This window comes from Notechis scutatus, chromosome 4, assembly GCF_049901735.1.
Source record: "Notechis scutatus isolate UNSWTSFEM ecotype Mainland chromosome 4, rNotScu1.2, whole genome shotgun sequence".
Taxonomy (NCBI): Eukaryota; Metazoa; Chordata; class Lepidosauria; order Squamata; family Elapidae; genus Notechis; species Notechis scutatus.
Window position 1 is genome coordinate 119,599,833 of NC_142012.1, and position 14,439 is coordinate 119,614,271.

A 14,439-nucleotide genomic window follows, 5' to 3' on the forward strand; every position below is an offset into this window, starting at 1 on the left:
CTATGCATGCACACATGTCCTCCATGCATGTGCCCAAGGCATGCGTGCATGTCCCCTGCATGCACACACATCCCTGCATGCACGACAGAGACCCGAAGACCAGTTGGCCAGCTGGACGCACATGCACATGCATGGTAGACCTGAGCTGGGGTGACAGCTCGCATGCCCACAGAGAGGGTTCTGTGTGCCACCTCTAGCACACCAACCAACTAACAAACATATGCAGGAAACACACAACAATAGTAATGGGGGACTTCAATTATTCTGATATCAATTGGAAAACTAATTCTGCACCAAGTGAGAAATCAAACAAATTCCTAACCAACCTAGCTGACAACTTTGTTGTCCAAAAGGTAGAGGTTGAAACTAGAGGGACAGCCATACTGGACTTAATTCTTACAAACAGAGAAGAAGTGATAGAGGGAGTTGAAACTGCAGCAGTGGTGGGATTCAAATATTTTTACTACTGGTTCTGTGGGCGTGGCTTGATGGGGTGGCAAGGGAAAGATACTGTAAAATCTCCAGTCAGAGGTGGTATTTTCTGGTTTTCCGAACTACTCAAAATTTCTGCTACCGGTTCTCCAGAACTGGCCAGAACCTGCTGAATACCATGTCTGAACTGCAGGAACCTTGGATGAGAGTGACCATGTCATACTAGAATTCAACATAACACAAACACAAGAAATAGAACATAATGACACCAGAGTCTTGGGTTTTAAAAGAGGTGATTTTAATAAACTCAGAGAGAAATTGGGAAAGATTTCATGAATAAAAATCCTAAAGGAGAAAACAACTCAAGAATCTTGCAAAACTTTGAAAAGTATGATCATAGAAGCCCAGACCAGCCCAACACCTCTGAGAAAGAAAAACAAGAAATCCAAGAAGAAACCAGCATGGCTGCAGAAAGATCTCTCTGGCAAATTGAAAGAAAAAAAGGACAGGTACAAAAAATGGAAAGAAGGACATACTTCTTTCTAAGGCATAATATCAGCAGATAGCCAGAATCTGCAAATATGAAGTCAGGAAAGCAAAGGCTCAGAAAGAACAAACACTTGCAACAAAAGTCAAAGATAATAAAAAAAAGTTTCTTCCAACATATAAATAACAAGGAAAAAACCAAGGAAACAGTCAGTCTACTATAGAGAGAAGACGGCAAGGAAGTAACAGGCAACAGAGAAAAAGCAGAACTACTTAACTAATTCTTTGCATCGGTCTTCACACAAAAAGAAACTATAGCTCAACCATCAAAGACATAACTGTAAAAGACAGCCCAGAAATAAAAGTTAAAATAAGCAAAAAAAAAAAAATAGTAAGAGAACACCTATCTGATCTTAATAAACACAAATCAACAGGGCCTGACAGATTACAACCCAGAGTTTTAAAGGAGCTGGCAGAGGTCATCTCAGAACCACTGTACCATATCTTTCAAAAATCCTGGAGCACCGGGGAACTACCAGAGTACTGGAAAAGAGCTGACGTGGTTCCTATCTTCAAAAAAGGGAAAAAAACAGACCCAGGAAATTATAGACCAATCAGCCTAACATCAATACCTGGGAAGATACTGGAAAAGAAAAAAACAGATCTGCCAGCATCTAGAAACGAGTAAAGTAATAACTATCAGTCAGCATGGGTTTGTTAAAAACAGATCATGCCAAACCAATCTTATTTCATTCTTCAACACAGTGACTAAATTAGTAGACCAGCGAAATCCCGTGGACATAATATATTTAGATTTCAGCGAGGCATTCAACAAAGTGGACCACAACCTACTTCTTGATAAGCTAGAAAAAAGTGGAATAGGGGATGGGAGTGGGAGTCCTTGTGCTGTCTTGGTTCACTTCCTTCCTCTGCAGCCGCTCTCAGTCAGTTTTGATAGGAGGTGAGAGATCCAACCCTCGCCCACTGCTTTACAGGGTTCTGCATGGCTTGGTACTCTCTCTACTCCTGTTCAACATTTATATGAAACTGCTGGGTAAGATCATCCATCACCATGGACTGAGGTATCACCAATATGCTGATGATACTCAGCTGTATGTCTCTGCCTGTATTGAGGTAAGTGTTGCTGTGTCATCCTTCTCACAGTGCCTGGAGGCTATTAGGGGCTGGATGGGGAGCAACAGGTTGAAACTAAACCCTTGCAAGACCGAGTGGCTCTGGGTCTGGGGTTCATTGTTTCAGGGAGAATTACCACCTTTACTCTTGGATGGGGTGGCATTACCCCAAACAGACCCTGTCCGTAATCTAGGGGTTTTCCTGGACTCACGACTCCTGTTCGAAGAGCAGGTGGCGGTCGTGGCCAGGAAGGCCTTTGCGCAACTACAGGTTGTGCACCAATGATGCCCTTTCCTGGATCAGAGGTCCCTACTCACAGTTACTCATGCCCTGGTCACTTCCCATCTTGGTTATTGCAACGGTCTCTGCATGAGGCTGCCCTTGAAGAGCATCCAGAAGCTGCAGTTGATGCAAAATGCAGCGACCTGCATGGTTCTATGCAGATCCCGGTGTGTATCACCTCTCCTGCAGTAGCTGCATTGGTTGCCCATTTGCTTCTGGGTGCAATTCAAGGTGCTGGTTGTCACCTTTAAAGCCCTTCATGGCTTGGGTCTGGGTTATCTGAGGAAACATTTATTTCCAGTTACATCTACCTGACCCATTAGAGCGAGGAGGCAGGGAATGCTGCGGGTCCCACCCCTGAGGGAGATACACCTGGTGGGACCTAGAAGAAGAAGGGCCTTCTCTGTGGTGGCTCTGTCTCTCTGGAACATTATTCCCCTAGAGATTAGAATGCCCCCCCTCATTAATACTATTCCAAAAGGCACTGAAGACCTGGTTTTGCCAGTGGGCCTGGAGAACCCAGAGAGGGATGAAACCCATCAAATGGCTAGTGTGATCCACTGTCGTCGGGGTGAGGGGTGGGAGTTGGTTTTTGGGTTTTTTGTTTTGTTTTGTTTTGTTTTTTGTATTCCCAAATTTTGTTCTATTGTATTTTACTAATTTATTTGATTCTTTTTGTTAGTTCTTATTGTTTTTATTTTTATTTTTCTGTTTTAAATATGATTTTACATTGTGTAAGCCACCTTGAGTTGCCATGGGTGAATAGGCGGCAATATAAATCAAATAAATAAATAAGTACAATAAATGTAATTTTAAGTTAATTTTAAGATCGCAGGATGTCTGTTTCTCCTTTTACAAGTATACCTGGAACTCATATTTTTAGAATACTTTGTATACGGTATTGCTTGATTTTTGGATCCCATTTGATTCAATATTACATAGAAATACTAAATGTGATTATCAAGGGCTCTGAAGTGAGCTGTTATTATCATATACTGGCAGTATGCTAATAATGATCAAATCTGTTGGTTCTTACCATCTAATCAAGTGATGAAATCTTTCTTCCTCACTTGCATTTTATTTATGTAATTACCTAATTTATGTATTTATCTTGTTTATATTAGTTATGTTATGTCATGTACTATATTGCTAACCTAAATAATAATTGCAGTAAACAGTAACAAGTTGATAGAAAACCATAGCAAGCATTTCCTATAAAAAGTCTTTATTGATCATTCCATTTACTTCTGTAATTGTAGTGATAGTTAAATCTGCTGAAAAGAGAAATGTTGGCTTTGTTCTTTTCTCTGATGCTATAATAACTTTATTTGTCAAAGGTAATACACCTTTAAATGCTAGTTTCTGAAAAACATGAGAAGAATGACGCTGCATTAATTATCCTACTGTGAGATTTTCATGTTACTGAGAAAATTAGAAAAAAAACATCACTTATCTGATTCAGGATTCCTTGGGAGGTTTGTCAAAGAAGCTTTAAAAAAAGAAAAAGGAGAGTGATTATTTCTGTTTTATTTTGGTTTTCAGTTATATCTGTTGCTTGTAGAGAAAGCTAACACAGACAAAGGAAGAAGGTCTGGCAGTCAATTGAAGCCACTAGTTGGACAATCAGCACTGAAGGGGGCTTTGCACCCCTCCCTCAATTTCTCAAACATCTGCTTGAAAGAGAATGTTGGTTACAATGCAATGCCTGGTTAAGAAAGCAAACAACAGCAGAATGTATTGTTCTTTATGGTCCTTTCTTCCATTTAGTAGCCTATGGGTGAAATTTTAAGGGCCATGAAATCGGTCAATGTGGAGAATCAGAGTGCAGGAAGAGGTATAATGTGAAGAAATCCAGCAAAAGAAATTTGTTATAATGGCAGGAAGAGAAAGAGACAGAGAAAGTGCAAGAGCAATCATTTTCCCACTGATACCAAATGACTTTTGTCATAAAAGATAGGAAGTTCAATGAACCTCGGCAAAGTTAACAAAAATACATTTGGTTGTGGACAATATGAAATGAGCAAAACAAAGGAGGCAGAACAAATATTGGGGGTGAATGCATATCTCCTTTCTACTACCTTAGAGTTACATGATACTTGTGCACAGTTGTGTCAATTGCAAACTGTAGTGATGCCAAAATGAAAATGGACACACAATAATCATGGAAACTCTACACATATCATTTGTTTTCCTTGTTCCTCTCTATACCTTCAACTTGTAAAAGAAATTAATTTCTAGATGGAATATCATTCATTTTATCTGACTTCATCAAGCTGTTTTTTTTTAATGCAGTGGATCAAAAACATCTTCCAATATTCACAAATGCGAGGATTTCATTTTTTCTGATCAATTCTTGACCACTTTAGGTAATTGAATAGATCTGTTCAACATGACTTGATTAATTTTCTAGTTGTAAGGATCATCATTCCCTCCTGCCAACAGCATTTATGCTGAAGAAAGAGATATTACTATTGCTATCCTTTGAGATGGGATTTTTTAAAAAGTAATTTGGTTTTACATATCAGATGTCAGTATAGGCCATTCTGCTTGAATATTGCATGTTGAATGTATATTGTGGAAAGCTTCAATAAGTGACATGAACTGCATGACCTGTGATTACTTCTTATTTCTTCATCTACGAGAAAGCCTATAAAATAAAGTGTGGGTGGTATGTAACAATTCACTGAGACTCAGCTGAACATTGACATTAATTATGGGATATATTATTAAGAATTTTAATTAAGACAAACACATGTGTACATACACACACACACACACACACTTGTAGCTTCAGAGTCTAGGGTTGATCAACATGTTGTCTTTATATCATTCTTTTAAGACTCTGCTCTGCTGAACAGCTTCCTATTCTCTGAAATTGTTTTTAGTAAAAGAGGCTTTGCCTGTATCATCATAGTATAAAGCCTCCTTCACTACAGATATTTAACGTTACTTTAGCATAAATGGAGACACAACCTTTATAATGCTCTCTTGTTACTTTATCTTCACCATTATAGAATAGATTTTTTCCTATTCACATATTTATTCCTCCACAATCTTAAGAGTTAAGTTTACATTTTAATTTTAAACATAGAAATTCTTAGGACACAATAGATATCATTGAATTCTAAGTATCTTGGTTTTCTGGCTGTTATTTCACTCTTTATTTCACTCTTCACCTATACATGCTGATTGAGAAAAACGGAAGAAAAAATGGGTGATGTGCTTCTTCTCAATATCTTTCTATCTAAGGAAATGTAAAGATTTCAGATCTATTTTTTTCAATAGGAGGAGACTTATACATCAATTCTCAGCATTATAATTAGGCTTGATGCAAACACAGTTGGTCAGGTAGGAGATTATTCTTTGGACAGAACTGAAATAGCCCTGTATGTGACTGATATTTCCGCTGCTATTATTTATAAATGCCAAGCTACACATAACATAAAATAAAGACTGGAAATACAATTGTCCTTTTCTGTAATCAAAGCAATCTGGGGTTTAATACAATTTGGATCAGGGCTATGGCATGAGAAGAGATAACTCTAGTGCATTGCCTCACATGTGGATTTTATCATCAAAAGCTATTTCTTTACAAATTAAGTTGAACATATTCAACTTAACATCGTCTAAGAAAACAGCAATAGTGATAAGCAAAAATGCCCAGTGTGCACTCCTTCTGTGTCTTGCTTTCAAATTTTGACTCATGGCTTAAACAGAGATATATGATAGCTAATCTGGCATGTCAACTGAGGTGTGGCATGTGGCAGAACAGATGCAGCTGAGCTGGCATAGCCGAACTTAGTTTGCTGCCCAGACAAACCTCTTGTTGTCCATTTTCAATGCCAAGTGCTTTGAACAACTTTTGAGTGGGCACTATGCCTTTTGAACAAATGTGCTGGAATGCCAATGGGACAGAAACTTCATCTGACCACTAAATCAAACATTTCTGCAATGCAGTGGTCCTAATCCAACATAAAAAATAAAAACAGATCTCCAGATTGTACAGTCAATGCAGTATCAAATCATATGTGAAAAATCCATCTGATAATTTAATGAAATGGCACTTTTTCAATACTATGCTTCCTTGCAATGCAGGATGAGGTCAACTTTAGAACAGCCACTTAAAACAGTAAGTTAAAGTCTGATTTAAATTACCTGGATAAGAAACTTATTTAAAGAAGAGATTTATATTACATTTTCATGTTTTGCTTCCAGAATAAAAGTGCATGCTGAGAGACTGTTGAAAGAATTAAACCATATTATATTGCAGTTACACAATGTGTCTTCATAGGGTGTAATGAGAAAGTAGAAGCTCTAGAAGAACTTGTGGCTCTAAATTGCTAAACAATGGCAATGGCAAATGAATTCTCTCTGTCCTAAATTACATGGCTCAAATGAGGAAAGCAGGATGGATGAAAAATTGATGAAAGGACTGTGATTTCCTTTCATTTCTGGCACTCAAATTCCTGTAATGCTTAAATAGTAGTCAAGTGTTGCAATGTATTGACTGTGAAACAAATAAAATAACATGTATTCTTGTCCACTCGAGATCCCTCTGTTGATAGAGAAGTTCTAAAGGTAAACTGAATCTTTATTGGACTTAATACACAATGCCTGCAGTGTGAAAGGTTCAGATGGAGAAAGAACAAGACTCATGAGCATTCCATATTTCTTTTATGTTGAGGATTCTATATACCTGAATAGATTTATGCATAAGGGCATTACAAGCCTAGATATTTTGGTCAGAAACTATCTCCTTTCATGTATTTTAAAGGGGTTTTATCAACAAGAATGAAAATTCAGTGATTTCTGAAATAGTCTCCTTAATACCACAACTATGTCGGCCATCACATCCTAATTATTTATGAAGCTTGTGGTCTTAATTATAATCAGTGGAAAAGATGTACATTAAAATCATATTGTTAAATTGACCAGAACTGTTTGGTCTCAATGGGTCATCTTCTCTTTCCACCATGAATATAACTGCCGGCTCTTTTTTCTTCTTCCCTTTAATCACACTCTTTTCTTTAGATGTAGTGTGTAAATCCTCACTGTTTTGGTTCAGGAAAGTGTTAAGCCATAATATAATTTTACAAATTGGAGTTAAATTGTTCTATAAGAGGCACAGCCAGTTGAGGAATAAGAAATATCTCATGTGCTCACTATAAAGTAATAAAATCAGGATTAAAAAACACCTAATAAATAAATAAAATAAATTGGCAGACTGAAATAACAATTCAAGCAACAGAATTGGAATATCATAAAAGTGAAAGAAGGAACAAACGTGCACGCTTTATGATGGATCTTAAAACCAGGATAAATGGTTACTGGTATTTGAGTAGTCCACTTGGTCATTATATGCTACAAATACAAATAATAGTAATAAAAAAGCTTTATTCCATTCATGTTTATACTAGTCATGATAATTGCATAATATGGAAATTACCTTGCACTATAGTATACTATCAGCATCATCCTACCAACTCAGAGATATATTCATTGTATTAATTCTGTACATAATCAAGATATGGCACACAAGTCAGAAAAGATGCATACATAAGCCATTTCTACTATTGTAGTCCACTAGTGACTAGAAAAAAAGAGGGTATGGATCAAAAATGAATTTCCATGTAAAGAAGGTATCAGTCATCAATTTCTTTATCATCTGTGAATATGTATTATTATATTTTAAAGCTATATGAAATTTTAGTATGTAATTTCTACAAGATTAGAATAATAATATAATAGTCTGATAAGAACAAAATAGGACAACTTTAAGATTACTTGGATCATTTTAATTTATAAAGACGATAGCATATTCCCAAGAGTCAATTGTTTTAAGAGAAGGTACCACCACTAATTTGTGAAAGAATTTAACATACTACAGACCTTTTCCCCTTTCCCTTTTACATTCAGAGTGATATTTTGCTATTTTTCTAATAAACACAAGTAAATTATTAAAGAATAAATGTAATCAAACTTTTCAGTAAGCACCATAATTGGAGATGGTTAATAAAGAACAATAAGGAAGATAGACTAGAATTAATCATTGTTGGTAAAATATCTCATAACATGTAAAGTAGAGCAAGGAGAAAGCCTGGATTTATGTGAATATTCATTAAGATTGTATAGAAACTGCCCTTATTTTCTTTGTTGACTGTTTTTTTATGAAATTAATTTCAAGATTAAAATTATTTTCTTATGCATGTATTAAAACAACGTACCCACACACAACTATTTCTGCTACATGCTTGCTGGTTTGGCACAACCAAGAACTAATTTTACTACCTTTTAGTAGTAAAGGTACTACATTTTGTTTTCTTTGTTGGCTTTCAGATTTACTACACAATGGAAGAACTCTCTCTGTCTCTGTCTCTATCTGTCTGTCTGTCTGTCTCTCTCTCTCTCTGTCTGTCTCTGATCTCTCCTCATCATCTCTCTCTTGTCTCCTGTCTCTCTCACACTCCCTCTATCTCTATTTCATTTCTATCTCTCTCTTTCTCTCTCTCTCTCTTTCTATCGTCTCTCTCTCTCTCTTTTCTCTCTTATCTCTCTCTCCCTCTATCCATATCAATCTCAATTTTTATCTATTTACCATATACTATATGCACATATTATTTTCTATCAGATTCCACATGATATCTCCTTCCCCTTATTACACATTGATTTTCTTATATATTCCAAAAACACTTATATATCTTAAATATTAGTCCTATAATGAAATCTTATCATGTCTGTTCCAATCAAATTCTAATCCCCATTTTATTCTAATTAATATTTTACCTATTTTCAATAATAATTTTTAACAAAATATTGATTCCAAACTCCTCAGCATCTATATCTATATATCTTAGCTACTAAAATACCTTTCCATGCGGAATCCCCACCCTTCCAATCTTTAACCATCATCTCTTACTCTCTTAACTATATAAATTCATATCATCTTAGCTTGCTTTCAATTTTCTATCATTTTCTGGTCCTTTCTCTTAATTGTTCCTCCTTTCCCTGTTACTTTCCACAGTCCCCCCCCCCCCAGTTATTTATTTTAACCCCCTCCTCTCCTGACCTTTTTTCTGTGATTCCCTTTGTTTAACCTTCAAAGTCTTCTCCCCTTTGTTTATTACATCAATTCTTACAAACTTCAGTTTGATTCCCTTTTTGTCCTTTTGCATCATTTGTTGTTTCCTTTGTTCTGTTTTGCTGGTTTCTCTTTTATTTAACTCTTCTGCCTTCTTCATTCTTCTGTGATTTGCGTCACCATTTCTAGATTTCTGCTATGTTATTCCATAAGTCCAAGGTTCTGTTTAGCATTTTTGTCACACTTTGCAGTTCCAGTCTTATTTCCTTGCATATTTATTCATTTTACTTTGCTTCATTTTTAATACTTGTATCCAATTATACAATTGTCCTGTGTTTTTATTTGACCAGCATTTCTTTAGTTTTTAAAGTCAATGTCCATAAATCTTTATTTCCCAATTTTTATCAGTCTAAAAAAAAATCCCCGCGAACCCACAATCAATCCAGGGGTAATATTGTCACATATTCCTTCACTGTTTAATTTTAATATTTCCACTTTCTGGGATCTTGTTGTAGTACAGTTCCTTTTATTCCTTTTTTAAGTTCATACATTAATTAGACCATATGTTTTAAAAGAGTCTATAAATATTTCTTTTACCATCAGGTGGCATTCTTAATCCAGTTTCCACTTTCCACCTTTCCCCCCTACTTTTTAAAGCTTTATTAACTTCACCAATTTCCAAGTATTAGCTATTATTTTCTTTTTTATATGGTCAATTTCAGCATTTTAAGTAATGCCTATTTAGTGCCAAATCCTGTATAATTACTAATTTCAATTTTTTATTCTTTTGTGAAAGTTTTTTCTCTGAATTATTTCCTTTCCATTTAAGGTTTTTTCCCCCAAAATCAAATTCCTTGTGCTTTCCAATTTTCTCTCTCTCTTTCAAATCACCGCAAGTACAATTCTTAACAAGAATTTTTTTATGTTATTTTGTCAGGGTTACCTTTTAAAAGTTCAAAGTATTTCACCCAGTCCACACACCATTCATGACTTTTCCTTTCCAGCAGTCTTAGTTTTCCAGACTGCCTCCCATCTTCATGGTAGCTATTTTGGACTACCACTACAGCTCATTTTTGGAAGGGTTTTTCCCAGGTTGAGGTGAGATGTGGCTTCCTCAACCCAGTAGGCAGTCTCCCTTTCTTCATTACCCCTCCAGGGTGGTTCAGGTCCTGACTGGAACCCTCAAACGAGTAGAGCTCGAATCAAAGCTGCACACAATTGCAGACTCCTGTCCAACTATGACGGAAATGCAACCAGAAGCCCCATAATCATATCTTTCCCCCTCTCTCTCTCCCCCTCTCCCTCTCTGTCATAAACATACCTGTCTTCAATGTAGCTACAGTAATAAGTAAAGTATCTTGTTTTCTAGGCTGAACTTTTTGAAACATTATAGTCTTGGTAATGTCTAAAGTTCTCTTTACTTTGCTGTTTAAAGATTTTTATTCTGAAACAGGTGCCAAGTTCAGGAGGAATGTCCAATTCATTTAGGAAAAAAATCTTCAACCAAGGCAGTTATTTCAACACATCAAATACAGAAGGTATAACATTATTTTATTAAAGGCTATAGAACCTGTGCTACAGCAACAAAAGATAGAAAGTATGTAACAAAATGGTGCTTATATTTTACCTCATGTAATTCATATAATTAGATTTGGTCAGACAACTTTGGACACTGGAGAATTCTTTGAAATCTTACCCTCTTTTTCTTATTTTATTTTATAAAAAAACTTTTAAAACACCTCAGCCTTATGATACTCAGCTACATACTAAGTTATAAACATGAACACAAACAAACACACAACACACACACACATTACAAACAAGACAAATTTCTAACAACAGAGGAACATACCTCTATTGAATACTAAGAGATCTTCCCCATTTTCCCCTCTAGCTATTCCAGAGCATGGAGGAAATGACCTTAGAACATTTTCATTGCAAATTATGTGTTCTCACAGTAAACTACAGCCCTGTAGGTCACAGTCGGATAATCATTTGGCAAGATTACTAGTAACATTGAATGTGTATATGCATTATTGCTATATGACCTTTTAACAAAATCTGTAGTTTTGTTCATCAGAAATAATAATATCACTTATGGGATGAATTCTTTTCTCAGTCCTGGGATATATAACTGCACTGTTTCACTATATAGCTGATTCTGCAAAACCAGATAGTAACCTCACTAGCAGCCAGAGAAAACTGGCACTCTTGGTCTTCAGAGGCCTTCAAAATTATCTTTAGAAAGGCCACCAAATCAGAAGAATATTTCACGTCCAAATCTTTCTGAGAGACGCAGATTGAATACATTTCAAGGCTCAAAAGAGCTACATATTGTACATGTGTTTTATCAATGTATTCACACCTAGCAAGACAGTACTCTTTTATTATTATTCAAAAATTAATACATTATTTTTTTCTTTTATCGATCTGCTTCTTCAGGATAAGGAAGGATTAACAAATTAAAATGATCCATTATAAGAAATAATTCCTTTCTAAAACATTGTCCTGAAACAGTTGTGAACATTTTCTGGAAGTTAACATTTTCTCACTCATTATCCCCTAAATCCTATCCTTACAGATTACTAATTAACCAAGAAGAAAATGATAAACATACATTCCACATTGGGTAAGTAAGCCACCGAGGCTCCAAGATAATGTTGAACACAGCATCATTGCTGAAGAATGACATTCTTATTCTGTAGTTTCTGAGTCTCACAGAGTATGAGTGAATGTTCTTTTACTGAACAGGTTACAGCTTCCATGAATTCACTTAAAACCCAGTATCATCATAAGGATGATAAAAGTTATGAGTTTGACTTGATCAGATTGGCTGGATATCAGATTGATATTCTATGCAAGAGGTACTGCAACACTATTTCTTTTTCCTTTAAAAAAATGTTTCTAGGAAAGTTGGATATAAAGTTGAATGTAGATTACCATTTAAAGGTCAGGAAGGAGTGGATTTTTCTTCCCACACAATTAAGTATGCATACATTGGATAGATCAATTCTTGTTTTAACAGAAAATGTTTATCCTTTAAACTGGCACAAAATACCTAAAGCATTTTTAAATATGTGTACTGCTATATGTTGTGATATAAGGGAGAAAGAGAGAAAGGAGGAGTAGGGAGAAGGATGAGGATGGTAATGTAATGGTACACAGGGATGATCTTGAGGAACAAGAGGAAGAGAAGTTGCCCAAGGAACAATTGAACAGCAGAGAGAGGAGCCTGCAATTGCTTAACTATCAGAGAAAGAAACTTAGTAAGGATCCACCCTAATTAATCAAGTGCAGGATCTTGCAAATACAGACTTAAAAGTGCAGGATCTTGCAAATACAGACTTGCAAGATTCTGTTAACATAGAATTACAACAAAGTAAAATTAGCTTTTCTGGTCCTGTTTCCTGTATGGTTAACCCAAGAGGACTGACATTTAATTTATCAATAGACAACTCTGTCCAACTCCGTCCAACTCTGTCCAACTCTGTCCAGTTCTGTCATTTTAATTTATATCTATTATCTAAAATTATGTTACTGTTTTAATCTTATTGTCAACAGATTTTTAATGGTAAAAACTGTTGTAGAAAACTTGGCAGGATGATAAATGGTAAACATGATTTCAAACTTCGTAAAATTAATACATGAAGTATACATGCAGTTGAAAGTTTTTGACTAAAAACAACTTGAGTAGTACTTTTGTGACTTAACTGGACCTCTGGCAAACCCAATTTCTTTCATGATTCCAGATGAATCTTGAAATTGTTCTATTTCTTCTTTCTTACTTTTCTTTTCCTGATATTCTGGCAGCAAAATGGAGAAATCCCTTTTGTCTAGTAAAGTATGCTAAGGACTCAAGAAGGGACTGATAAGAGTGAAATCTTCCATTCTTTGCCAATGGAAGGATACTTGAGAATACTAAAGCAAGTCTATTTAACCTGTTAATGATTTGGATGTTATAAAAGTTAAACCTGCACATACCTTTATGTTGTGGCTCCGATTCCCGAGCCTGTGCTTTTAGAGGAAGAGGACTTGGAAGATGAGGAGGGGGAACTGGGAATGCCTTCCTCCCCAGGACCTTCCTCTCTGGCAATGCCTTCCTCCCTGATAATGCCTCAGGTTTCATCAGACAACCGAGAGGAACAGCCTGAGATTAATCAGGAGGAAGGCATATCGGAGCAGCCCCTGACAGGGAGTCAAGAGGAAGAATGTTGGCTTGATCCTAAGCAGCGTCGTAGGGAGAAACATGAGCAGCAATGTAGGAGGCGTGGGAAGGTCAGATAGTGAGCTGAGTCATTGAGCCACACCCCACAGGGGATAAAAGTGGGTGTGTTGTCGGCTGGAACTTTGTACGGGACAAAGTTTGATCTTACTTCAGGTTTTCTTTGTGGATGATTTTTGTGGTTTGCCTTGTAATTTTCTGTAAGTAGCTTTTTACTTGTTATCAGTTCGGACTTGGCAGGCAGAGTGTGTTGGAATGCCAAGGACGTTATCAGTTCCAAAGAATTAACTCTGTGAAGTCCGAGCCAGCCTGCCTGCCTGTGGTTGTGTGAGTTTGTACTCTTTCATCTTTTGAGAAAGAAGAAAGGTGAGACAGAACACCTTTATATCTATTGGATTGATATTATTGTTTAGGGCAAGGGTCTCCAACCTTAGCAACTTTAAGACTTGGGGACTTCAACTCCCAGAATTCCTCAACCAGCTTTGGTTGGCTGAGGGATTCTGGAATTTGAAATCCACGAGTCTTAAAGTTGCTAAAGTTGGAGAGTCCTGGTTTAGGGTGTTCTATTGTTCTTCAAAAATGTATGGTTGCTGCTTCTCTTCTTTAACTAAATTTGTCTTTTGTTCTTTGGTATGTTAGTTTTTTATGAAGTAAGAAATTGAATTTCCAAGAGAGAAATAAATGCATGAACTTCATAATCTTATATCAAGTAAATGTAGAGGGAGATCTTATTATTTTTAAAATCTATGATGTATGAATATGTCTGTTTGTCTATCTATCTATCTATCTATCTATCTATCTATCT

General features: G+C 36.1%; 1 long non-coding RNA gene and 1 pseudogene across 1 annotated transcript in view; one reads left to right on the forward strand and one right to left on the reverse strand.

Annotated features, from left to right (window-relative positions):
* LOC148130884 (uncharacterized) overlaps positions 1-14,439 on the reverse strand; it is a 209,593-nt gene that overhangs the window by 35,057 nt on the left and 160,097 nt on the right. The window lies entirely within an intron of this gene.
* LOC148130885 (uncharacterized) lies at positions 1,960-13,016 on the forward strand (annotated as a pseudogene).